General features: G+C 41.6%; 1 protein-coding gene across 1 annotated transcript in view; it reads left to right on the top strand.

Moving 5' to 3' along the window:
- CACNA2D2 (calcium voltage-gated channel auxiliary subunit alpha2delta 2) overlaps positions 1-25,686 on the top strand; it is a 525,358-nt gene that overhangs the window by 97,351 nt on the left and 402,321 nt on the right. The gene's annotated exons all lie outside the window — the stretch shown is intronic.

Genomic DNA, 25,686 nt, shown 5'->3' with positions numbered 1-25,686 from the left:
ACTGGAGCCAGAATTAGATAGATCGGGGGGAAAGAAAAACCGGGGGAAATTGCCACAAACATTCATAGATCTAAGTGAAAGCTTAGATTTGGGAGACGCCTGGAGGTTTAAGCACACAAACTCTAAAGAATTCACATTCTTCTCAGAGGCAAAAAAGTCAGCTAGCAGAATAGACGCTATATGGATATCAAAAGATTTACTGGGAAGGGTGGAAGAAGCGATAATCTTGCCAAAGATAATTTCAGACCATAACCCGGTTCAGATTAAGATAAAGGCAAACTGGTCAACAGGGCTAAGAAGGTGGAAATTAAATGCAACCCTACTAAAAGATGAGAAAATTATAGAAGGGGCCAAAACAACATTGAAAGATTATTTCAAATTAAATTCGGAAAAACAAACAGATATTCAAATAATTTGGGAAGCTAAAAAAGCAGTAATCAGAGGGTACTTTATAAAACAAGATTCAATACGAAAGAAAATCAATGAGAACGAAAAAAAGAAACTTTACGAGGAAATAAGAAAAAAAGAAAAAGAACTAGATAAACAACCTACCAACGAGAAAATTAAAAAGGAGTTAAAACTATTGCAAACAGAATATTCATGTAAAATAGATCAAGAAATGGATAAAAATTGGATAATGTATAAGCAAGATAATTTTGAATTTGCAAACAAACCAGGGAAATATTTGGCATGGAAGTTAAAAAAAAGAATTAGTGAAAAGCGGATAAATAAAATCACAGTAAATAAAGAAGTCATAGACAACCCTAAGAAAATAATGAGAGAATTTGTCAATTTCTATAGAGAATTATATAAGGAAGATCTGAAAATAGGAGAAGAAGCAGAAAAATATCTAGTTAAACATAAGATCCCACATATTACTAAAGAAGAAATTAAAAAGTTAAATGCCCCAATTACAGAAACAGAAGTTAGGAAGGCAATAAAAAAGATGAAAATAGGTAAAACTCCCGGCCCCGATGGTCTGCCAACGGAATATTATACAAAAATGGAGGAAATAATAACCAATCCACTGGTGGAAATTATGAACCAGGTGATGAAAACAGGCAAAATCCCGGATTCTTGGAGGGAAGCTTATATAACACTCATACCCAAGCAAGGGGGAGACCCAGAAAAGATGACAAATTATAGACCTATCTCACTCCTAAACTGTGACTATAAAATTTTCACCAACATACTGGCTACAAGACTGAAAGAAACAATAAAAGATATTATACACCCAAACCAGTCGGGTTTCCTCCCAGGGAGACAGATCTCTAATAATACGAGGAACATCATTGATATTATAGAGTACCTGGAGGTAAACATTGATAAAAAAGCCGCGCTCCTACTTATCGACGCCGAAAAAGCGTTCGATAATGTTTCTTGGAAATTTTTGAAAAAGCAATGGGAAATGATGGAGCTGGGGACGCAGTTTAGGAGAGGATTGGAGGCCATCTATGAACAACAAAAAGCTAGACTCTTAATCAACGGGAACCTGACAGAGGAAATCAAAATAAATAAAGGTACTAGACAGGGGTGCCCCCTCTCCCCACTTCTATTCATTCTAGCATTAGAACCGCTACTCCAGCATATCAGGACTGAAGAGAACATAAAAGGAATTAGGCTTGGGAGAAACTCCTACAAGGTCAGGGCGTTTGCCGATGACCTAATTGTGACAACACAGGATCCTGAGGTAGGAATACCAGCAGCCCTAGATGCAATCAGAGAATTCGGAGACTCGATGGGTTTAAGAATAAATTATCAAAAAACAAAAATGTTGACAAAAAATTTAAATAAGGAGGAAAAAGAGAAATTAGAGGACATAACCAAATTAGAAACAAAAAAGAAAGTAAAGTATTTAGGAATTTGGATCTCAAATAATAATTTAAATTTGATAGAAGATAATTATAGTAAAACCTGGAGAGAGATAAAGAAAAATATGGAAAAGTGGAATAAATTCCACCTATCTCTATGGGGTCGAATCTCCGCGGTAAAAATGAACATCTTACCGAAATTGATGTTCCTGTTCCAGACAATACCCATATTAGGAGGGAAAACTTGTTTTAAGGAATGGAGGAAAGACCTAGCGAGGTTTGTCTGGAACGGGAAAAAACCAAGGATAAAACATCAATTGTTGATAGACAAGAGAGAAAGGGGAGGCTTTGCACTCCCCGATCTGGAACTCTATCATGCGGCTGCTGGGCTAGTATGGTTGAGAGAATGGATAGTTTTGAAAGAAAGAGAGTTATTGGATTTGGAAGGCCATAATACAAGATTTGGATGGCACGCATATTTGTTATATGGGAAAATAAAATCACACAGAGGATTTTTAGATCACATCATAAGGAAATCCCTGTACAACATCTGGACCAAGTTCAGAGGAATTCTAGAGCCCAAAATTCCATTATGGGCCTGCCCAACGGAAGCCTTTGCGATTAAACGAAGAAATATGGATTGGAGCTGGCCGTCATACAGAGAGGTTATAGATATAGAGAATGGAGAGATAATTCTAAAAAAGTATGAGGACATTAAAGGAAGGATGACGGACTGGCTCCAATACTTTCAGCTGCGCCAAAAATTAGCGGTAGATATCAGCAATGGATTGGCTAGGGAAACATCAAGATTTGAAAAAGAACTATTAATAAAGAAAAAGAAAAATATCTCAGGGATATATGACCTCCTACTAGAGTGGGAAACTAAAGAAGAGCTAACCAAAACGGTCATGATTAAATGGGCGCAGGACTGTGGACATAATATAACAACAGAGCAATGGCAACGTTTGTGGACCAAAGATCTGAAATTCACAGCGTGCTATTCACTGAGAGAACATAGCATGAAAATGCTATATAGGTGGCACCTCTACCCACAGAAGTTAGCAAAGATGTATAAAGGGAGAAGTCCTGAATGTTGGAGATGCGGGAAAGAACCTGGATCGTACTTCCACATGTGGTGGACGTGCGATATAATTAAAGACTATTGGGATAAGATCTATAATGAAATCAAAAAACTATTCAAAACAACAGTTAAAAAACAACCCGTAATCTTCCTCTTAGGCATTTTGCCCGACAACTTTAAAAAGGAAGATAGAAAACTTATGATGTATAGCTTGACCGCCGCTAGAATTCTGATTGCAAGGAAATGGAAGGATAAACTACCCCCTACTATAACAGAATGGCAAACTTTGTTGATTGAATATTTACAGCTAGCGAAATTAACAGGCTGGGTGCGGGATATAGAATATCAAAAGATATCCAAAGAATGGAAAGTTTTTAGAGAGTATTTAAAAACATATAGCAATAACAATATTCTATTGGCAGAACTTGAGCGATATCTGTAAAATATAAAAAGGGAAACTAAGAAAAGTGAGGAAGAATTTGTGGTTAAAGCTGATATAAACCAACCTGTGGGTAATAATATCAATAACAACAACAAAATTAGATATACTGGTGAAGGGTTGGAAGTTTGGTTTATTTGTGGAAATGGAATACATTCAGAGATATGGTTTCGGTATGTATAATTTTAGTGTTGAGAATTTGGTTTGGTTGGATGTATTTTGTCATATATTTTATTTGTTTGTTTACATCTGGAAAGAGCTGGTGTAAATAACTTTTAAATCCTTATTCGAAATAAAGGTATTTTAAAATTTAAAAAAAAAAAAAGAGCTAAAGGCTGCTACAGCAAGAGCAGCTTACTATTTATGAGGGCAGTAAGACTGGCTGTGGCCCGTAAGATCCTGTCCCTCCACCTCCTGGCCTAGCTGATTAGATGTTATTGTCTCGGGGGGTCGGGTCCAATGGTGCATCATTTATGGCAGCTAGTTTTCTTCAGGATGTTTGGAAGTCCAGGTCAATACCGTCATCGTGCTAATGATAGGCAGCACACATCCTGTGTTGTGGGGGCATGTAGCATGAATGGAGTGGTCCATTTACATACATTGTTCAATGGCTCCATTCAGGTTTTCAACTGCACCTCCCCAAACTCTCTAAATACATTTCCCTATATCATTTAAAATACTTGTTCCTGCAAGGTGCCATTCTCTCAAACCCAAGCTGTGGTAGATAGAGAATTCAGCATGTAAACAGGGCTTTCTTCAGCCAAAACTCAGTTCTGGCAGCTCTCAGGTGGGTGCCATTGCCATTCTAAGAGAATGAGGGAGGTGTTCATGGTGAGCTCCAGCACCTCTTTTTCTATAAAAATAGCACTGGATATAAAATATAACAGCTCCAGGAGGGAGAGACTAAATGTAAGGATTCCATCACTGGAAATTGTTGTGGGTTTCTTTAGAATAAGAAATTGCACAAAAACCATCAATCTATCACTGGTGCCCATACAATACTGTTGAATTTAGCATGCTCTCAAGGTGCTATGTGGCTATAATGTCAGTTGTTGGACCAGAATTAACTGCCCTGAGTTAATTCTGCTCATTGCTGGGTGCTCAGGGCAAGGACAAGAAACATGTCTTTGGTTTTTTCAAACTAAGAGTGTTGGAAAGGCAAACTTCAGCAAAAAGTGTTGAGAGAGTGTTTCGGAGCTTCAAAACATCTGGGGTTAGAACCACAGTAAGAAGAGATCATGGGCTTGAGGGCAAGGGGGTGGGGGAGAGAGAAGCAGTGGTGAACAGCATTTTGTTCAGTGTTGTTATAAATAACCACCTTCTCTTTGCTTCTGTGCCTTGTTTGCCATGGGGAATTTGTCAATCAACCCCCTTGCCACCTCCATGCAGGCTGCTGGTGGTTTTTCTGAGTAGGATAAGCCAGTTGGCCTAATAGCTGCTGGCATATGCAGGCAGAGGGGGCTGTCTACTGGGGTGACATGGCCATGCCAGCAGCACCTCTAGGCACTGCTAATAAAGTTCACTGATTCCATGTTCCACTTGGCATAACATAGCTAATGAACTTAACAAGCTCAAGGGGCAATAAAACCCTCTCTGCTCTTGTTAGCAGGCACCATCTGGGAGCATGACAAAAGGGGAGGTGGGAGCTGGCAGAGCCTGGAAGTTCAGTTTATGAAGAGCGAAGGAAGAATGGTGATGGTCCCATAATGCTAAGTGAAAGTCTGGACGGACTGCATTGAAAATGGGAGAGTACTCATAGCACTGCAAAGTAGATATGGGCTGCAGATGTGTGGCAAGTGTGTACTGGTGATTAGGAGGTTCCTCTTGTGTGTTTATAAGGAGGAAATGGAAGTAGATTCAGGGTGTCCTGGTTTCAATGCAGGCTACAGTTGTGCAGGCAGCAGAGCATGGATGAGAGGGAAGAAGGAAACTGAGGGAGCTGCTGCAATGCTGCACTGCAGTTCTGAGCCCAGGGAGTTAGGAGCATTCAGAACACAAGACTAAGCTCTGCAGAACAGGTCTGATCTGACACTTGAATTACTGTCCTTCACTTGGAAATTGCATTCTCTTTAACTTCCTATTTCATTCCTTCTCTTCCCCCCTGCCTCTTCCTGGAAACCTTTGAAGCCTCTTTTCTTCACTCATGTGAAGCAGTAAAGCTGTTTCTTTCTAATTCAGGGGGAAGTGCTGGCATTCAGCTCCTGCTGGGAAGAAAATGCTGGAGACCAGCTTCTGCCAGCTCCTGATCTTTCTGTGCCCTGATTAGTGACTTGTGCTGCATCACATGAGGTGAGGACCCTCAGGGAGTAGGGAAAGCAAGCACTCCTATCACAAGGCCCTCACCTTCAAGACACTACTAGCCCCTTTTACAAAAGCTAGCACAGCATTTGGCCTGCAGCGCCTCTTTGTGTCATCTCTTCGTAGCGACAGCCCAAAGTCTTGCTTGGAACTCAGTTTGCCCTCGTGGCAAATTGGCAAGGTTTAGTGGGTTGCTTCTGACTGCTATTGTTTCCTCTGTGTGTCATTAATTCTAAGGACATCAGGCACAGGTGGTTTAGGTATATATTCTCTTAAGAGAATCCTGTGGGTTTGTAGAATATTTAGGAGTGGGTTATGGGCCCGTGCAGGACCTACTTAATTTTGGTGGGTAATAAAATATTGAATATCCATCCTCAAGAATCTGTCAAGGCAAGTTCAAATGCAGGTGTTAACACAGAATTAGTTTCAGAGCCTTTCAAGGGGATGTCTTCCCCATGTACTTAGTAATTGTGCAGCTACTGTATGTCCATCTCTAATAAAAACTTATTTCCAACATATCTCTCCTTCCCTATTGGCTACATATGGGGCATCATATAGGAGGGGTACTGAAAATTCTAGTGGACAAGAAAGAGAGGGAGGATTTGCGATGCCGGAGCTGAGACTTTATTACGAGGCATCTTGCCTCTGCTGGCTTAAGGACTGGATCCTACTAGAAAATACGGACATCCTTGATCTGGAAGGGTATCCTAACAGGTTCGGCTGGCATGCTCCAGGGGAAAGTCAAAGCACATAGAGGCTTCTTGCACCACATCTTTAGAGGCCCAATCTACAAGGTGTGGGAAAGGAACAAAGCCTTGCTTGAGAAAAAAACACCTTGGTGGGTAGCGCCGGCTAATGTGTTGGCAATTCAGAAAATTAACATGGATAAAAAGGGGTTAACATATGAGGAAATAGTGACTAAATCCAAAGAAGGATTCAAATTGAAGACATATGAACAAATAAAGGACAGGCTGGCAGGATGCATACAATATCACCAAATCAATGATTTGTTTATGAAGGATAGGAAGAATTTGGGCTTTGAAGAAAAGAAATCTAAATTTCAAATTGAACTTTTGGGAAGCAACCAAAAAACGTTGTCTAAAATGTATAACCTACTGCTAGATTGGCACACAATGGACGAGGCAGTGAAGGAATCAATGATAAAATGGGCAATTGATATTGGGCACAATATAGAAATGGAGGCATGGGAAAAACTGTGGCAGGAAAATTTAAAATTTACTGCCTGTACAGCCTTAAAGGAAAACGTTATGAAGATGATCTATCGCTGGTATTTGACCCCGGTCAAACTAGCCAAAATGTACAGACTGCATAATAAGGCTTGTTGGAAATGTAAAACAGCTAACGGAGAATTTTTTCATATGTGGTGGGGGTGTCCTAAGATAAAAAACTTTTGGGAAGCGGTTTATAATGAACTCAAAAAGATACTTAGGTACACCTTCAAGAAAAAACCTGAAGCCTTTTTATTGGGGCTGTTAGACAACGAAATTTAAAAAATTGACCAGCGATTTTTCTTGTATGCCACAGTGGCCGCGAGGCTACTAATCGCCCAAAAATGGAAGTTACAAGAGGTACCTCAGATTACGGAATGGCAAACGAAGCTATTAGACTTGATTGGTATTAGACTTATTGGTTAAAAAAAAAACATATAGGAGGGGTAGTTCTCATAATGCCCAACTACTCTGTATGCACCATACATGTCATGTGTGAATGCTCAGCAGTATCCAAGGACTGTGTGCACTCACTGTCCCACTTGAGATGGATGGCTCTCACTTATTCAGTAAGTAGTATAAAACAGAAAATGCAGGGGAAGTCCTGTTCATGCTGGCAGGCATGGTTATCCTACCACACAACTCATTATGCTGCCAGTGAAAATCGCCTCTCCTTCTCCCTTTTCACTGGGAAGAATATTTCTTGAGCAGAAGTACCCTATAGAGACTTACTCTCTAGAGCAGGCATCCCCAAACTGCGGCCCTCCAGATGTTTTGGCCTACAACTCCCATGATTCCTAGCTAACAGGACCAGTGGTCGGGGAAGATGGGAATTGTAGTCCAAAACATCTGGAGGGCTGAAGTTTGGGGATGCCTGCTCTAGACTAGAGCCTTGAACCTTCCCCTCTGGTCTGCTTATAGTTGTTAACTGAAAGCATGGATGACATTCTGTTAGATGAGAAGTAGGTGTTTCCTCCTACCTTTATATGGTGTGAGCAGATGATACTACCATCTTTGAGAGATCTTTCCCAGGGGCATAGGAAGGGGGACGATGGGGGCGGACAGCCCCGGGTGCCCTCACTGAGGGGGGTGACATTTGGTGTGCCACCCACCCGCAACTCCCAAGCCTACCCCGAGCCACCGAGGTAAGGGGGGGAGCTTTGCCACTTTGGCGACGGCATTCCCCCCTTCTCCCTTTGTTTTGACAGCTTGGGGGAGGCTTGGGAGTCACGGGCAGGCGGCGCCCAAATGTCCACCATGGGCGGTTCGCTCCGCCCCTGGCTGCAGGGTGTGCATGCCGCTCCAGGCACCTGAGCGGCTATACCGTGCCTGGGAGGGCACCCTCTGTGCCATGCGCCCCTCAGGAGCATGCCCTCCCTGGGCAGCACTGGTCTTTCCCCCTTTAATTTGTGAGGGGTGAGGTTGTTTTGGCGGAGATGGGGTTGTTTTGCTCCTTGTAATGCTAGTTCTAGATTAGGACAGTTCTAGAATCCACCACAGGGGCTTTCTTGATTTTTGATTCTTGATGACTTAATCTACCCTGGGTGAGGCAGCTGTTGCTGTTGTATGAGGGTAATACTTTAAATGCCAATATTAAGATCCCAAGGGTACTTATATGTCTGCCATACACAACTTTCCTGCTTACGCAGGAATCACAAATTTCAGCCCAGTTTTCAAAAGTTTCTGCCTTTACCATGCAACTTTTGATTTTCCCCACCCTGCCCCATGAAGCCAGTATGCTATGGCAGATAGATTATTGGGAGACTGGGATATCAGTGTCAAAACCCAGCTTAGTCATATACCTAATAAGGTTGCCATTCTTTCTCATCCCAATCTGCATTGCAGGGCTGTTGGTGAGGTTAAAGTGGGATGGCCCCATGCATGCTGTCCTGAGTCCTTGGAGGAAAGGCAACAGCATAACACAGTTTGTGATAAATGAAACTTGCAATCCTTTGAACCCACCAACTTTTTCATTTAAACCTCTTGGCAATATTTCCCTGCTACAGAATCCATCAAAAGAATTGTGCTGATCCTCATAACTTCCTTCTCAGCCTCTTGGGATTATGGTTTTGCAGCCCTATAAACAAACAGTAGTCTGTATTTCCCATGCTGCACACCCATCTTGGGCCAGCAGTGGCAAATTATGCAGATTTCTCTCCTCCCTCCCCTCCCTCACCCTTTCAGTTTCCATTATCTGGTTTGGTAGAGGCTGTAATTTATTACAATTGGCAGCCTTGTAATTTTGGGCTCTCTTTTTTATTATTTAAAGCTTTCAGAGACAGCATCTTTGTGTATTCAGTGCATTTCACGATAGTGTCTCGGGTCTCCCCAACCTAGCTCTGCTCCCTTTTTTTGTGAGTTGCTCATACACTAGCGCAATTATTATTGTGCACTCAATAAAAATGCATTTAAAAAGTGATAACTGAAATGACATTTAACATGGAAAGCACTTAAGCATAATTATACTATATGCATTACATCATTTAGTGTCACAGTTATTAAAAAATATCTTAGCCGTTTTGTTGTTGGAGACTCTGGAGGGAATAGAAGGCATGTGTTTGGCATTTCAACATTTCAAGGAAAGTATTTTACATTTCTACCTTTTTTGTCATTGTAATTCCAACCTGCGTTTTTCCATTTCTAAGAGCTGCTCTGCTAGTAGCACTCCTGACTGTTTTTAGGCTGTGTGTGTTTTGTGGTGTGTGTGTTTCTAATTTAAAAAAGCTTTATGGGAAGAAAAATGGGTTTGGGGTTAAAACTAACTTCTCCTTTTTACCTCCAGTGATCTTGCAGAACCCTGTCTTACTTCTGGGGAACTGTACATGACTCAACCTCTCTCTCTCTTCCTGCCTCACTCAGAGGAAATGCCAACACATGTGCAATAAGAACTTTGCCATATCAAACCAAGGCCCATAGTGTCCAGTATTTTCTCTATAGCAATGCTCAGAAAGATGCCTCTAGAAACTTACAGGCAGGCCATAAAGGTAGTCATCCCCATTGATTTTTCCACAGGTACCGTATGTACTTGGATATTTATGGAATTGTAGATTTGGAATCTGGAGGCAATCTAGTCCATCCCCTTGCCCAATGCAGGATCTGCAATAAATAATGCATCAACAGCATCCCTGACAGATGGCTCAGTGGCCCCACTTTATGAACTCCACCAAAGAAGAGCCTGCCCCTTCCTTAGTAGGGCTGCAATACGTCTGGACAGAGCCAGAATACAGCAGTTGGAAACAGTATCTGGGCGGAAATCACCCATGTCGGAAGTCAACTACTTTTGTGTCCAGATTTTCACTTTTTGAAATATAGCAACTCTACTCCTGAGGCAATCCGAAACAGCTTATATTGCTAGGAAAATTCTCCTAATGTTTAGCCAGACTCTGCTTCCTTACAGTTTGCACTCATTGGTTGTAGTCGTGCCCTCTGGAGCAGTTTGTTCCATCACTGTTTCTGAACCCATTTAGCTATTCTGAGAAAAGAAGATTGCAGCCACACCTCTTTTCCTTGCAGGTCAACGGGAGGGGATATAAAGTTGTTTAAAAGTAGGCAGTAGATTGCATGCAGCTTGAGGCAACAGGCTGCCCAACTCTGAATGAGAGAGGGGGGAAACAAAGAATATGTTTGCATATTTCCCAGATAATGTGCACATTGGCTGGAGAATGTGCAAAATGTCAAGATATGCACATTCCTGCCAGGCAAGGCCTGCTGGAGAGTTTGCATCTTGACTGGGAAATGTGCATAATTCATTGGCAGATTATGTGCACATTTCCCATGAGAAATGTGCACAGTGGTAGTTGTTATGCACAATAGTTAGCTGCCCAGCTTACATCACCCCTGACATATATACTATTACATTTCTGCTATGAGGCAGGAACTTTGGGGGAAAACAAAGATCGTGAAGAGTCAGGCAGATTCCAGTCAAGTCAAACTCCCTGGCTCTTGGAGAGAACTGTTTTCCTCCACTATTCCATTTTAATTTTATTTCTTCAATGCAGCTTGCTCTTTGAGTTAATAAACACTTAATCACTTAAAAGGTTTCTGGGTCATTTAATTCAAAATGTTCAGAGGCATCTCAGGGCCTAGATACAAGCATGGCATGAGTTTGGGCATTTTTCTGTTTCCCTTCTCTTCCAGTGCTCACATAACCAGAAACCATGCAGAGGCAATAATAGCAAACATAGCTAGGAAAGGCATCTCCTGCCTGGAGAGATTATTCTGTTTTTAAAGGGGGAGGGGGAGTGATGAATTCATGTTAGATGGTTTTGTGCATCTTTGCTATAAGGATTCTAAAGAAAAGGGAGAAAGTATGTGTGGTGTGCTGCGGGGAAAGAGATTCTTTTTTTCTGACGCAACTATAAAATTCTCATCAGCTTTATGATCAGTCTCTGCTGGGAATTATCTGGCATTATGTTGGCTTAGTTCATTAGTAAGGCTATAAAGACTGGAGGAGGAAAAAAATGGTCATCTCTGTCAATAGCTTTTTTAATTGTGGAAGCTAAAGTCACTTTTATAATAGCAGGCACTGGGAGAAGAAGCCTGATTTCGCTGTAGACTAATTTTGCTTTGAATCTCTCACTGGAAATCATGTAACTTTGGGTCAGGGTCAAGGACTGAGATGCAATGAAATAATTGTCCAGTTTATGTGAGCAGAGGCCATGCTGAAGGGAAAAACTTGGACGAATGGTAGCTGCCCAAAGACCTCAGCCAAATTGTCCCAAAGCTGTAATATATTGCTAGTATCCAGTGGTAACCCAGTGATGGGGAGGAAAACAGGTAAAAAATGATAATAGATTTAATACAAAGCATGGCGCTATTTCTTTCTTTGCAGCTACAAACTAGAATGAAGCAGATTTCATCTCCTCAAGTGCTTCTTAAGCATTTGAATTTCTGACGTTCCTCTCTACATTATTTCTTTTCAGCATTAACGATAACAGCAAAAAGTTCACAGTATGTACTCTTGCTTGGAATGCAGCTAATCTATGCATATCATGCTTTCGAGGAGATAGGAGCATAACACAGGAATTTGGCTGCATTATCTCTGCTTTGTTAAACTGCATTTCTGGACAGCACAAAACACTGAAGCACATTTTTAGTCCATCTGTCACCCCACCACCACCACCAATTTTATTTTTGTAGGTTTCATCACCATAGCTCCTGGCCACCTTACCTTTCTCTAAAGTAGTCCAGGTTATCCATGTTGCCCTGTGGCATGTAAATGTCCTGTTAAATTTAAAGGATTAGAGCTTGTGGTGTGCAGTGAAATTGAGGGAAGGATTATCTGTTAATCACAAAACCATAGAACTGTAGAGTTGGAGGGACCCCAAGGGTAATCTAGTCCACCCCCTGCAATTAAGGATTCTCAACTAAAGCATTCACGACAGATGGCCATTCAACCTCTGCTTTAAAACCTCCAAAGAAGCAGAGTCCGCAACCTTTTGAGGGAGTCCATTCCACAGTTGAACAGCTCTTACTGTCAGAAAGTTTTTCCTGATGTTTAGTCGGAATCTCATTTGAATCACTATTGGTTCAAGTCCTACCCTCCACAATGACAGCTCTTGAGATATTTGAAGATGGCTATCAATCTCCTCTCAGTTTCCTCTTTTCCAGGCTAAACATACTCAACTCCCTCAACCACTCCTCATGAGACTTGGCTCCCATACCCTTGATCCTCTGGGTGACCCTCTTCTACGCACGTTCCAGCTTGTCAATATCCCTCTTAAATTGTGGCACTCAGAACTGGGCACAGTATTCCAGATGTGGTCTGACTAAGGCAGAATAGAGTGGTACTATGACTTCCCTTGATCTGGATGCTATACTACTGTTGATGGAGCCTGGAAGAGCACTAGCTATTTTTTTTGCTACTACATCACATTGTAAAAGGTAAAGGTAAAGGGACCCCTGACCATTAGGTCCAGTCGTGACCGACTCTGGGGTTGCGCGCTCATCTCGCATTATTGGCCGATGGAGCCGGCGTATAGCTTCCAGGTCATGTGGCCAGCATGACAAAGCCGCTTCTGGCAAACCAGAGCAGCACATGGAAACGCCGTTTACCTTCCCGCTGTAGCGGTTCCTATTTATCTACTTGCATTTTGACGTGCTTTCGAACTGCTAGGTTGGCAGGAGCTGGGACCAAGCAACGGGAGCTCACCCCGTCACAGGGATTCGAACCGCCAACCTTCTGATCAGCAAGCCCTAGGCTCAGTGGTTTAACCACAGCGCCACCTGGGTCCCTTAACATCACATTGTAGACTTATGTTAAGCTTGTGGTCCACTAAGACCCTTTTCACATGTGCTGCTAGTAAGCCAGGTTTTCTCCACCTCATTTTTCTGCAGCTGTTTCTTCCGGTCTAAGTGTAGAACCTTACATTTCTCCCTACTGAAATTCATTTTATTTGTCTGGGCCCAGTAATCCAATCATCTTGAATCCTGATTCTTTCTTCAGTCGCATTGGCCACTCTGCCCAGTTTGATGTCGTCTGCAAATTTGATGGGCATCTCCTTCATACAAGTGTTTATTAAGACATTGAGCCACAACAGGCTCAAAACAGAACCCTGCAGCACCCCGCTTGTCAGTTTTTCCCCAGGATGATGAGGAATAATTAGTGTTTGGTCAGCAAATCCACCTGATAGTGACCTTGTCCAACCCACATTTTATCAGCTTCTCCTCAAGAATATCATGGGGGACTTTGTCAAAAGCCTTACTGAAATCAAGATATACTACATCCACAGCATTCCCCTGATCCACCAAGCTTGTAACTATATTAAAAAAAAGAAATGAGATTAATCAGATATGACTTGTTTTTGAGAAACTCATGCTGGGTCTTAGTAATCACAGTACCCCTTTCTAAGTGTTTACAGACCAACTGTTGAATTATCTGTTCTAGGACCTTTCCTGGTATTGATGTCAAGCTCACCAGTCAGTAGTTACCTGGGTCTTCTTTTTCCTCTTTTTGAAGATGGGGACAATATAATTACAGTGGTACCTCAGGTTAAGAACTTAATTTGTTCTGGAGGTCCGTTCTTAACCCGAAACTGTTCTTAACCTGAAGCACCACTTTAGCTAATGGGGCCTCCTGCTGCTGCTGTGCCACCAGAGCACGATTTCTGTTCTCATCCTGAAGCAAAGTTCTTAACCCGAGGTACTATTTCTGGGTTAGCGGAGTCTGTAACCCGAAGCATCTGTAACCCGAGGTACCACTGTATTCTCTTTCTCAATTGCATTCACCTGTAGACTGATCTTTTAGTGCTTTCATATTTCCTCAGTTTTTAACATTGATTTTAAGGAAATGTGGTTTTTAAAACCCTATTTGCACATTGGTTTTTTAAAAATAATAATAATAAAAAATTATCCTCTATAAAGAACAAAGAAACATAGATTCCTTTAAAATTGCCAGCCTTCGCCAATCCGTTGCCCTCCATATGTTTTGGACGACAACATATGTATGTCTGTGACTGTATATGTATACATGTATTTGCGTCCTTCAGCCATCATGTTGGGTGAGCTGACATATGGATCTATTGTTCCCTGTGCTTTTTCTTTTCTTTTCTTTTTGATAAAGTATTAAGATAAGAGGGTCCATGTCACACATTTCTCATTCCCTTGGCAAAAAAGATCAAGGCAAGAAAGGATGAAATTGGAGACAAGCAACATGCACGTTTGCAGAGAAATTATGGGCATGTTTGCTCAGAGGCAAGTCCTGCTACATACAAGGAAACTTACTCCCAGGGATGTCTGCATGGGACTGCAACGTCTTTTGACTTCTTTCTTGCGGCGTGAGGTGGATGCGATTCTAATGATAAGGACACTTTAGGAAGGATAATCACTTTATGCTCATTTCCAAAATGAGGAAGTTGACCTATATAGAGGTCATGAGCTGGCAAAGAACAGTGTCAAGCTCAGAAATAATAATCCACAAATCCTGGCTTTCTGATACATGTGACCCTGGGCTGCTAACACTTGCTTTTGGAGTCTGGCAAAGCATAAGTGAAATAAGTGTAGCAATTTCAGCATGTTGTAGTGGTAATTCACTGGAAGACACAGGTGCAGAACCGAAATAGAATTTGTCATATGTCAGTGTTAAAAAAAACCTTTGGCAGAGTTTTGAGGAATAGGAAAGCCCATTATTTATTACCATAGCAGGAAGAACTGCAGGTCAGGGTTTATGCATATTGTCAGAGTTGTGGGAGACACTAAGAAAGAAGTCTATGCTGCAATTAAAAACCTAAGATAATTAATTTTCTCCCTTTTGAACTGTTTAAAAAGTTGATGGTGTTCACAGTGGATGCATTTAGAGCCTGGGTGAATTTGATACCCATTCCATTACCACGCACATCATTCCTCCTTCCCCCCCCCCCCCCCGGCACGATTCATGCAGATCATAAGAGCTTCAACCAGTAATATGTGTCCATATTTCTATATGAAAGAACTTATAACATGTTACCTTTTCCTGCAGATCATTATTTCCTGGGGGGGGGAGTGGTGGGGAACAACTGTGAGAATTACTAAAATGTCTTCATTAATAATCCTTATGCAAGAGAACTTTCTCGGGCTCTTCAAAGTCTCGTTTCTTTATATGTGGTATAGCAATGAAACTGCTTGCTAGAACGTTTGCAAAGCTCAACACATTTGCAAAGCTAAGCAGGGCCCAGTATACTTTCAAAGTAGATGGGAGACTGCATGTTGAGATTCCTGCATTGCAAGGGGTTGGACTAGATTACCCTTCCAACTCTACAGTACAATTCTATTCTTTTGAGGCCTGGAACCTTCTTGACTCAACATGCTGAAAGATCGGGAAGCCCTTGTCCTGGGAATGTGGATTGAGGAAAGCTGGGTCTGTGTTGAGTTGTGGAGGCTGAGAGGAAAGATGTAGTTGGGAAGAGGTGTCCTCTGGCTATCCTAAGTTTTGCAAACTGTGGAGATCAAGACACTTGGAATACCAACAATGTGAGAAAGATATGGCAGTTCTATGGCTTCCAAGCTATCTATGCTCATTCATTCATTCATTCATTCATTCATTCAAAAGCATGTCTAAACCATTTAATATATTTTTGAAATTTCTTAAGAGGTGTGTAGTATGTAGAATATAAAGACAATATCCATTAAAACAAAAATACAGCCTAAAATAAGTAATATACAAACAAATAAAATAGATTCAGGGGGTTCTCTTATTTTATACCCATTTTTATTTTTAAAATATGTTTATAAATCACTTCCCATAACATATCCCAAAGTGATCTATCTATCTATCTATCTATCTATCTATCTATCTATCTATCTATCTATCTATCATCTATCTATCATCATTTTAAGCTCAGTAAAGACTGGGATAAAAATCTCTGCTAAATAGGTTTGCTGAATTGACTTCAGTAGAAGCTGGAAAAATAATAGTGACAGCACCTGTCTTGATACATAATGGGAGGGAGTTTCAGGAGAAAGGTTCTGTTTATGCCACATAGGCCTACTTTTATGTTTTTTAAACTAGCTAGGATGAGCTCTCTCCAGACCCATCGTAATCCCATGTTCCAGTACTCTGTGAAAAGGAAAACCGACTTTTCCTACATAATAGCCTTTTGTGCAATGAAAGCCTGATTGAGGTATGAACATGCTGATGGGAAATGTGATTTTCATGTTCCACTGTATATTCTTTTTTCTTTAGTTTGAAGGATCTCTCTCTTGGTATGCTGTAGGAGCTGGAATGTGGCAGCTGTACTGGCACTGCACTGGGAGGCTGTGCTTTAAGCAGCATGTACTGGTACATTTAAATAGCACATCACTGAAGCAGCAAAGAGACCCTTTCACTGAATATTCTGGGGAGCCTGCTTGCAATTTGCCTCTGATGTAAAGTTACATCTTTTGTTGAATTAATATGTGCTCAGTGCTTGTGGATATCAGAAGGTAGGCACTTTTATATGGGGGCAGTAAGAGCAAAAAGACAAGTTCTAGTTCATATAATCAGAGGTGGGAAACTATTTTGAATTCTAAATGTTCTCTCATTTCCCCCAGACTTGTGGAATGCATATCATAATTTAGAGGGAGGATCCACTCCTTGAGCTGGGGGCAGTTGCTGTGGTAACCTCTAGGCTAGATTGCTGCAACATTTTATGTAGGGCTGCCTCTGAAGATGGTTCAGAAACTTCAGCTACTGCTGAATTCAGTGGCCAGGTTGATCACCAGGGCAAGATGGTTTAAGCATACAACACTGATCCTGGCTTGACTTCACCGGCTGCCAATTAGTTTACAGGCCCAATACACAGTGTTGGTTTTGACCTTTAAAGCCTTAAATGGCTCAGGACTATAATACCTCAAGGATTGCCTCTCCCCATATGAGCCTACCTGGATCCTGTGATCATCATCAGACCCCTTCTTTGTGTGCCCCCTCCATGTAAGATCCAGCAGGTGGCAACACAAGAATGGGCTTATTCTGCAGTGGCGCACTGTTTGTGGAATGTTCTACCTACCGGTAGCACCTCCATTGTACACTTTTAGGTATTTATAGGAGGGTTATTGGTTTGTTTTATTATTGTTTTTATTATGTATTATGTATTTTGTGCTCTACCAGTAATGTATTTTTATGCTGTGAAACACCCTGAGATCTTGGTGGTATACAAATTTAAATAAATAAATGCCTTCACAAAGCTCTCAAAGAGTGCTCATCTACTCATCAATACGGCAATTTCTTTTAAATAAATGTGTTTGTCATTCTGGTGTTATTTCACATTGAGGAAACTAGCAAATCTCACAATTTGAACCAAAGCGTGTAGACAAAGAAGCGAGGACTGCTTGAAGATAATGAGGAAATGACGAGAGCTGCTCACCAATGACAGTTGTGATGTGCCTGATATACTTTTAGGTGTACTAAGTACCATTTGTAGAATTTCCATCCACACACTTTTTATGAAGCATGATGAATTGCCTTTCAGACTGCTACAATTTATGGAATGTCGAATCTATATCTGCGCATAATGAATAGTGCAAGGAATGTGGGAATAGATGCACACATTGTGTGTTCAATTTGTCACTGACCAACAGTTGAAAATCCATGCCAAAGGGATGAACAGCACTAGCAGTATCATCAGTGACACAATGCAAATATTTATTGCACTAATTAAATTACTTACTTTACTTACTCATTAAAAGGGAAGACAAATGAAATAAGGTATCATAAAATCAATAAATTAATCAAGGCATAGGCAAACTTGGCCCTCCAGATGTTTTGGGACTACAACTCCCACCATCCCTGACCACTGGTCCTGTTAGCTAGGGATGATGGGAGTTATAGTCCCAAAACATCTGGAGGGCCGAGTTTGTCTATTCCTGAATTAAACCTATTCTGAACTGGCAGCTTTTGATGTCATCAATCATGAAGTCCTTCTGGTTTTGACAGTTCTTCTCCAAAAAGACTGATTCTAGATGGTGTTGTTGGGAGCAGGGGCAGAGGTCTATAGTCTGGCATCATGGTATTTGGACCCCATGGAATTAAGATCGCAAGGGTGGGCACTGCTTCATAACATCTACATGAAATTAATGAGCAAGGTTAGGAGCTGGGTGTCACTGATATGTAGATAGCACTCGACACCTCTCTTTTATATGAGATCCTGAAGAGACTGCTGAATTGCTAACAAACTGAAGCTCAATTCTGACAAGATAGAAGTGCTGTTGATAGGTGGTTCATATTGTCAAGGTGGTGATGTTCAACCCATTCTGGATGTGTCTGTATTCCACTTAAATATAGCCTTGACGTTTAGGAGATTGTGGCAGCCGGAAGAGCTTAGTGGCTGCCAGTGAAGGGCCATGAAGGCTGGTGGATACTCACTGTTAATTTATGTCCTCTTGCTGATGCTGATATGAGGTGATGCATGTGTTTATGAATATCTCAGAGCATCAGAGGAATGCACATGTTGGTTGGAGGCCAAAAACATAGTAAAGTCTCCCATGAGGATGCTTTGTTTACTATAAAGATATATGATTTCTCAGCCCAGAAGAATAAAGTCTTCAAATAAATAGATATGAAACAAAATGATCTAATTCTGTGAATGGCCAAGAGCAGGCATCCCCAAACTTCGGCCCTCCAGATGTTTTGGACTACAATTCCCATCATCCCTGACCACTGGTCCTGTTAGCTAAGGATTATGGGAGTTGTAGGCCAAAACATGTGGAAGGCCGCTGTTTGGGGATGCCTGGCCAAGAGCCTTAAGCAACTTCTTTTTTATCACTAGAGCCAACATATATACAATGGGATCTGCAGCAAAACCTTACACTTTAGAGTTCAGGATTCTAGGCAGCCACTCATGCTGCCTTTTAAGATACTCCATTCCATTCCCCTCCCATGTGGTTTTCCATTTTTCCTCTTCCAACTATCAGTTGGCATTGTGTGGCCACCGAACACTCTTAGTCCTCCTTTGCTTGGTTTTGGGTCTCTCCCCCCCTTCCCCCCCCTAGAAGAAATGACAAGTCTTATTAACTTGCATCAGGCAGTTTTTGGGGGCAAGTATGTGGAGGGGGAGAAAACAGTAAGAAGGTTTTATTATTATTATTTCTGCAAACATTGGAGTTGCCCAAGCATTCCAATAATTTTTGTCTTACGCATGGATGGTACCATTTTGGCTAAGGAGTAGCACTTGAAGAATTAGAATATATTTTGTTCTATATAAAAAAAACCACACAGGTGTGTATATGGGTAATGGTGTGGTTGGAAGATAGTTCGTGTTTATCTCTACCTTTGTAAGCAACCATCCAGATTCATGAATGCTGGAGGCGTGTCAGGTTCATTATGAATGAATCAGTTACAGGATCCAAATCTTAACATCTCAACATTGTGTCCTTAATTCTCATCCTCCAGATTCCTCCTCTTGACATGGTAATTGACTCTTTCCCCTCATTTTTTCCCACTCCCAGTATCCATTGTTTCTTTACACAGAGCCTCAGTAACCAAACTACCTTCTTCTTGTTTGATTCTAGACATCATTTTTCACAGAATCTCTCTTCCTCGCCAACAGCTTTGTTCTGCGCTGCCAGCTTACAATTAACCCTTCTTCTGCTACTCCCTGTTGTCCCCTTCTCGAATCCTGTCCTCTTTTCTCTCTTTTAAAAAAGTTATTTAGATTACAAGGCCATGTGGCTGGAACATCACTGCCTCTCTTCTGGCTCTGGCACCCAGCCCACTGTTAGGGCTGAACAAAATGTTTAATAATTATTCAAACTAATTAGTTCAGGTATTGGTAGCTGTCATTTTGATATGCACAGGCAGTGCTTGCTTGTCATAGGATTGTCATCTGGTGACATTTTAAATTGGCCTAGCTGCATCTTTTGTAATCTGGCTGGTGCTTTCAGGTCAGCCCTATGGTAAGAAGTGAGGAAATGCTCAGTTGTATATATTCAGATACATATGGAAATGAGCGGTGGTCCTTTCCTCTCATCCCTCAGGATAGAAATGACAACTCACATTAACTTGCTTCAGGCAGTTCTTTGGGCAGGAATATGGGGAGCTAGTAAAAGGTAAGAACATGGATTTGTATAGGAAAAAGCACAATTGCTTTAGGTAAGCTAAACTCCTAGCATCCTCTCTTTCTCCTGTTACAGCTTTATACAGTGTTCCATTAAGGCAGCATGATTTTTTGTTCGTTTGGTTTCTTGTCCCTGGGGATCAGTTTAACTGTACACTTCTCTCCATAACATACACACACTCTCCCTCTCTCATTTATTTATTTATTTTGCAAAGAACTGCTAGAACAGTCTTTTTATTGTTCAGTAGGTAGGAGGAAAACTGCTTGCAAAGTGAGTGAGAAGAAAGCATTTTCTTCAATGTCAGCCTCCCCCCATCTTTTCTTTTAATCTCTCGTGAGCATTCCAGCTCTCCAGGATCATGTTTCTTATTTAAAGGATGTACAGGGAGCAGTGGCAGTAGGTTCATTCTCCAGGCCTGTTTACGTGGCAGTATTTTGGTCCCTGTGCATCCTGTCTAAAATTTGGCTTATACTCCCCTCTGAGAGCAGAGAGCAACCAGCATCTTGGACTGGCATGGCTGAGGCTGCTTTTGCATCCCTAATATGTCAGAGTAAAAAACAAAAACACAAAAACCATATAGTTTGCCAATTCTGTGTTAAAAAAACAACAACACTCTGAGCATGTGAAGTTTTGCATTTTAAACTCACTTAATTTATAGCACCATCATGGCTGCAGGAATCAAGGTGGTTTGCTTCTGCTGCCCTGGTGGCAAACATATTTACTTGGGAATAAGCACCATTTGCTGTATTAAAAATATAGTGCATTTTAATATTAAAAATAAAAAGTGAGCATCTGTGATCATTTATGTGTCTGACCAGTTGTCTCCCCACCCCCTGCCGAATATATATATAATACTTTTAAAAATAAGGATTCTGCAGTAACCACTATCAGCCCCGATGGGCACTGGCATATCCTTGCTGACCTTTTTGCCACTGTCCCCTTCATTTGCTATTTGCTCATGGGGGAGATGTTGGATGTGGCCCAGCCCTAGCTGCACCACTCCCCAATTTGCCACTACAGTGGTATGTGGTGATTTCTACATAACAGGCTACAAGCAGCAGAAACTGTTCTGGTACACTGGCAATGAAGCCTGCCGTCACTCTTGCCACTGCCTGCTTGATTATCTCTGATGTTACACAGAACCTGACATCCTGTTAGTGTAATATAGATGGCACTATGCTTGTGATCACACTATGAGATACAAGCATCAGCTGATGAAATTTAAGAACACTACAGTTATGGGGCAACCATGAGATGGGAATCATGTTCTTTCTGACATTGTCTCAAGCACTGAACACTGCTTGCATTTGGGAATAGTCTGGTGTGTGACCTTATTCACCCACCTGCTAAGTTGATTCACTGGTTGTGATATAGTAGGATAGAAGAATCTCCGAACTGGACCACCCAGCTCCATCCAGTCCAGCATTCTGTTTCCAGCAGTGATCAGTTTCCAATAGTGATCTATTTTTCATGGTGTGCCTAGCAGCTGATATACCAGGGCATGGAGTTGATGGCCTTCCCTGATGGTTGACTCTGAGCATCTGGTAACCAGATATAGTACTTCTGAATATGGAGGATCCTTTTAGCTATCCATTTGGCTAATAGCTGTCGATCATTTATAAACTTGTCTGATTAAAGGCACGTAGGCTAATGGGCATCACTGCCTGTTGTGGCAGAGGTCTCTAGTGTCTGTAAGGAAGATAATTTCTGTCATGCAGAGAGATTTTTCTATAGGACAGTTGGAAGCATACAACGTTGGGAGCATAGTTTTGTTATGTTGTAACTGAGGCTACCCCTCAGTGATCCCTTCATGGATCACTGCCTTGTCGTGGCGAAGGGGCTTAAATAACTTAGAGAAGTTATATTTTGACCAAACGTGGTCCACCTGGAGAAGGAATTGGCAAGCCACTCCAGTATCCCTGCCAAGAAAACTCTATGAATTGATGCTTTTGAATTATGGTGCTGGAGGAGACTCTTGAGAGTCCCATGGACTGCAAGAAGATCAAACCTATCCATTCTTAAGGAAATCAGCCCTGGAAGGACAGATCGTGAAGCTGAGGCTCCAATACTTTGGCCACCTCATGAGAAGAGAAGACTCCCTGGAAAAGACCTTGATGTTGTGAAAGATGGAGGGCACAAGGAGAAGGGGACGACAGAGGACGAGATGGTTGGACAGTGTTCTCGAAGCTACGAACATGAGTTTGACCAAACTGGGGGAGGCAGTGGAAGACAGGAGTGCCTGGCGTGCTCTGGTCCATGGGGTCACGAAGAGTCGGACACGACTAAACGACTAAACAACAACAACTGAGGCTACATTGGGCTAAGATTGCATACTGAGGCAATCTTGACAAAGCCCATTGTTTCATGATGTGATGTTTAATTTTAAAAAATCTCACCCAGGCTTTCAAAAGATATAGTATTTCTGTACCACTATGCATGTTAGCAACCATTATGGTGCAAGCATTGTTACAGTAAAACCCAATGCCAAAATGGCTTCCTTAAAACCATGCTTCCAAGGCAGTGTTCTCTATCTAGATGACGTTGTTGGATTACAACTCCCATCATCCCTGAGCCAGCCTGGATGAGGGTAGTAGGAGTTGTAGTTCAACAACCTTTGGGGACACAAGGTCAAAGAATACTGCTTTAAGGGATATTGTGTCCACTGCAGGGGTCAAGCTTGAAATTCTCAAGACATGCAAACAAGGGTACATATTTTAATTAGAGTGAGTTGTGCTTTCTGGAGGAAATCCATTGATCACAAGGCATAATTAATAGCTAGGTTAATGCTTTACCTGCATTAGATACGTCACTGGTTTTTGGGGGGGGGGTTAATTAGGCATGCATATACATGATTCATTATGCATATTGGTTACTGTAGGAAAATTCCTAACTACAGCAGGAACTTCTAAATAAATGATACTGGGCTTAAGCATCATTTATACTTGGCTTTAGCTTCCTCCAATTACTTGCTGTAACACCACGCTCCTTGCTTAGAGTGAAACAAAAATAAACACATGCTCTTGGGGTTTGTGTAAAGTTCCAGTTGAACTGGCCTTCTTGGTACCTCTAATACCCCTCCATTGAGAGAACTGTCCATTTATTCCTACTTTCTGCTTCATGCTCTTTAACCAGTTGTCTGTCCATTACAAGACCTGTTGTCTTATCCCTTGGCTGCTAAGTTTACTCAGGAGCCATTGGTGAGGGACTTTGTCAAAAGCTTATTGGGAGTCCCAAGTATACAATATCTTCCAGTTCCACTTTTCAGTAGTTAGAGGGGCATGTAATACTAAGGACAAGGATTAGGGATAAGCTCAGTGATAATAGTCACTGGCAACATAAGCGTCCTTTTCTCTGTATGAACATCCATACTGCTGGCTGTTTAACAAGAGCAATCTGTTCTGCAATAATGAGCACACTTCACTTTGTTATTATAATAGTTTAACGTGCCCTCTATAAAAAATTGCATACAATATTTGGTTACTGTCACCTTACTGAAATGTTCCAGTAAACCCTAGTGAATTAATACACTTACCTCACCATTTAAGAAAGACACCATTAGGGCACAATGTCATAAAAGCACAACACACCCTCATCATTTTTCATGGGCAAGGCTAGCTACAACCAATGGGGGCAGATTTGCCATTTCATAATAGGAAAACACTGATGTCAGGATGCCCTCTGCATCTAAAGCTTTCTCCTTGAAGATTGCTCCTTTTCTTTTGCTTCCCTAATTGCTGCTGCTCAGCTGGAGCCAGTGTGCCTTCAAAACACATTATTTTGTTATGCTGTTGTTTACCCAAGGAATAATAGGGCATGGGAAGAGAAAGGAAGTAAGAGAGACTATGAGAATCAGTTATGTTCAGTTCTGTAGTTTTAACAGCTTCTGCAAAGTATTTTCCCACCTTGCACACACGCGCCTGCACACACGCACACACGCACACATATGTCTGGCATGCAGAAGGACTAGGGTTTGTTATTCAGACACACCAATTCACTTCCAGCTGCCTTTAGATTATCAGGATGGAGTTTGCTGTTTGCTCAGCAGCCATTTCACACAGCAGTACAAAGGCAGTCTCAAGAAATGCATGGAAGGGGCAACTAGCAATAAACAACATCTGGAAAAAAAACCATTGCCATGTTGGGCATTTGTAGCCCTTCATATGCAGCTTGGATTGCAAACTTCAAAAATCTATTTCTGTAATTGATTCTCAAAGCTTTACTTTATTCTGAAAGTAGTAGCCCTATTCACATGCTGAGCACACTGTAGAATAGATGCACAGTTGTGAAATGGGATTGCGCTCACCTGGTTTGTCTCTGGCTGATTGCCCCTAGGCAAGCTGACCTCTACAGATTGAATGTAATGTATCAGTGATGCATGTGTGTGTAGAGTGCAATGTGTATTGGCTACACATTTTATCCTAAACAAACAAACACACACACACACACACACACACACACACACACACATTTTGCTAGGTAAAGATTGTAAGTTAACAGGTTTACTTTATGCACACTGAACTCCTGCACACATTTGTTTCACTTGCTATGGCCAAGGCATTGAAGTGAACTGGGTCTAAAAGTGAGAACAACCCTGCTGCCACACCATGTATTGATTCTGTTATTTCCCACCCTTTCTGTTGGCCACTATTTACACCATTTGTATAAGTGGTATGTAGTGTGGGTGTTGGTGAAGAGAGGCTTAAATTCTGAAGCTTAGTGATAACACTGTGAGAGGAGTCCATTAGGTTGTTGAATTAGTTGGTTGCTCTGGTGCAAAATGCCAGTCCATCCCCATTGCTGAATTGATCCAAACATATTTCAAGTCACCATCAAATAATAACCCAAGGGGTATGACAGTTCTTGTGTTATATGTAATCTCTCTCTCTCTCTCTCTCTCTCTCTCTCTCTCTCTCTCTCTCTCTCTCTCTCTCTCTCTCTCTCTCTCATCTATCTATCCATCTATCTATCCATACCTTTTATCATACCAACCTGTTTCTGTCTGTTTTAAGCTCTGCTTTCTCTGCCTACCACCTTCAGCCATTTACCATCTGCTGCTAGTCTCCATGCCCACTAAATTATATGCACAGTGGGAGGGATGAGGGCAGTATGCTAGTTTTCATCAAGTGGGTTGGGCATATGTGGCATTTCATGAAGTGCTTTTCTGATTGAGGCTTGGGGGCAATCTGACTATCCCAAGAAAATGAGAAACTCTGTTTAAAAGGCTTCCAACTGCATGGCGTGCTCGGTCTGTGACAGTGAAAGAATATTCAGAAAAGAGAAAAAGTGGGAAATCTCATGGAGGTTAGCAAGTTGAACTGGGCA

Source organism: Zootoca vivipara, chromosome 2 (genome assembly GCF_965207765.1).
Source record: "Zootoca vivipara chromosome 2, rZooViv2.hap1.1, whole genome shotgun sequence".
In the NCBI taxonomy this organism is placed as follows: Eukaryota; Metazoa; Chordata; class Lepidosauria; order Squamata; family Lacertidae; genus Zootoca; species Zootoca vivipara.
The sequence above is the reverse complement of the archived record's forward strand: the minus strand, read 5'-3'. Positions and strand labels throughout refer to the sequence as shown.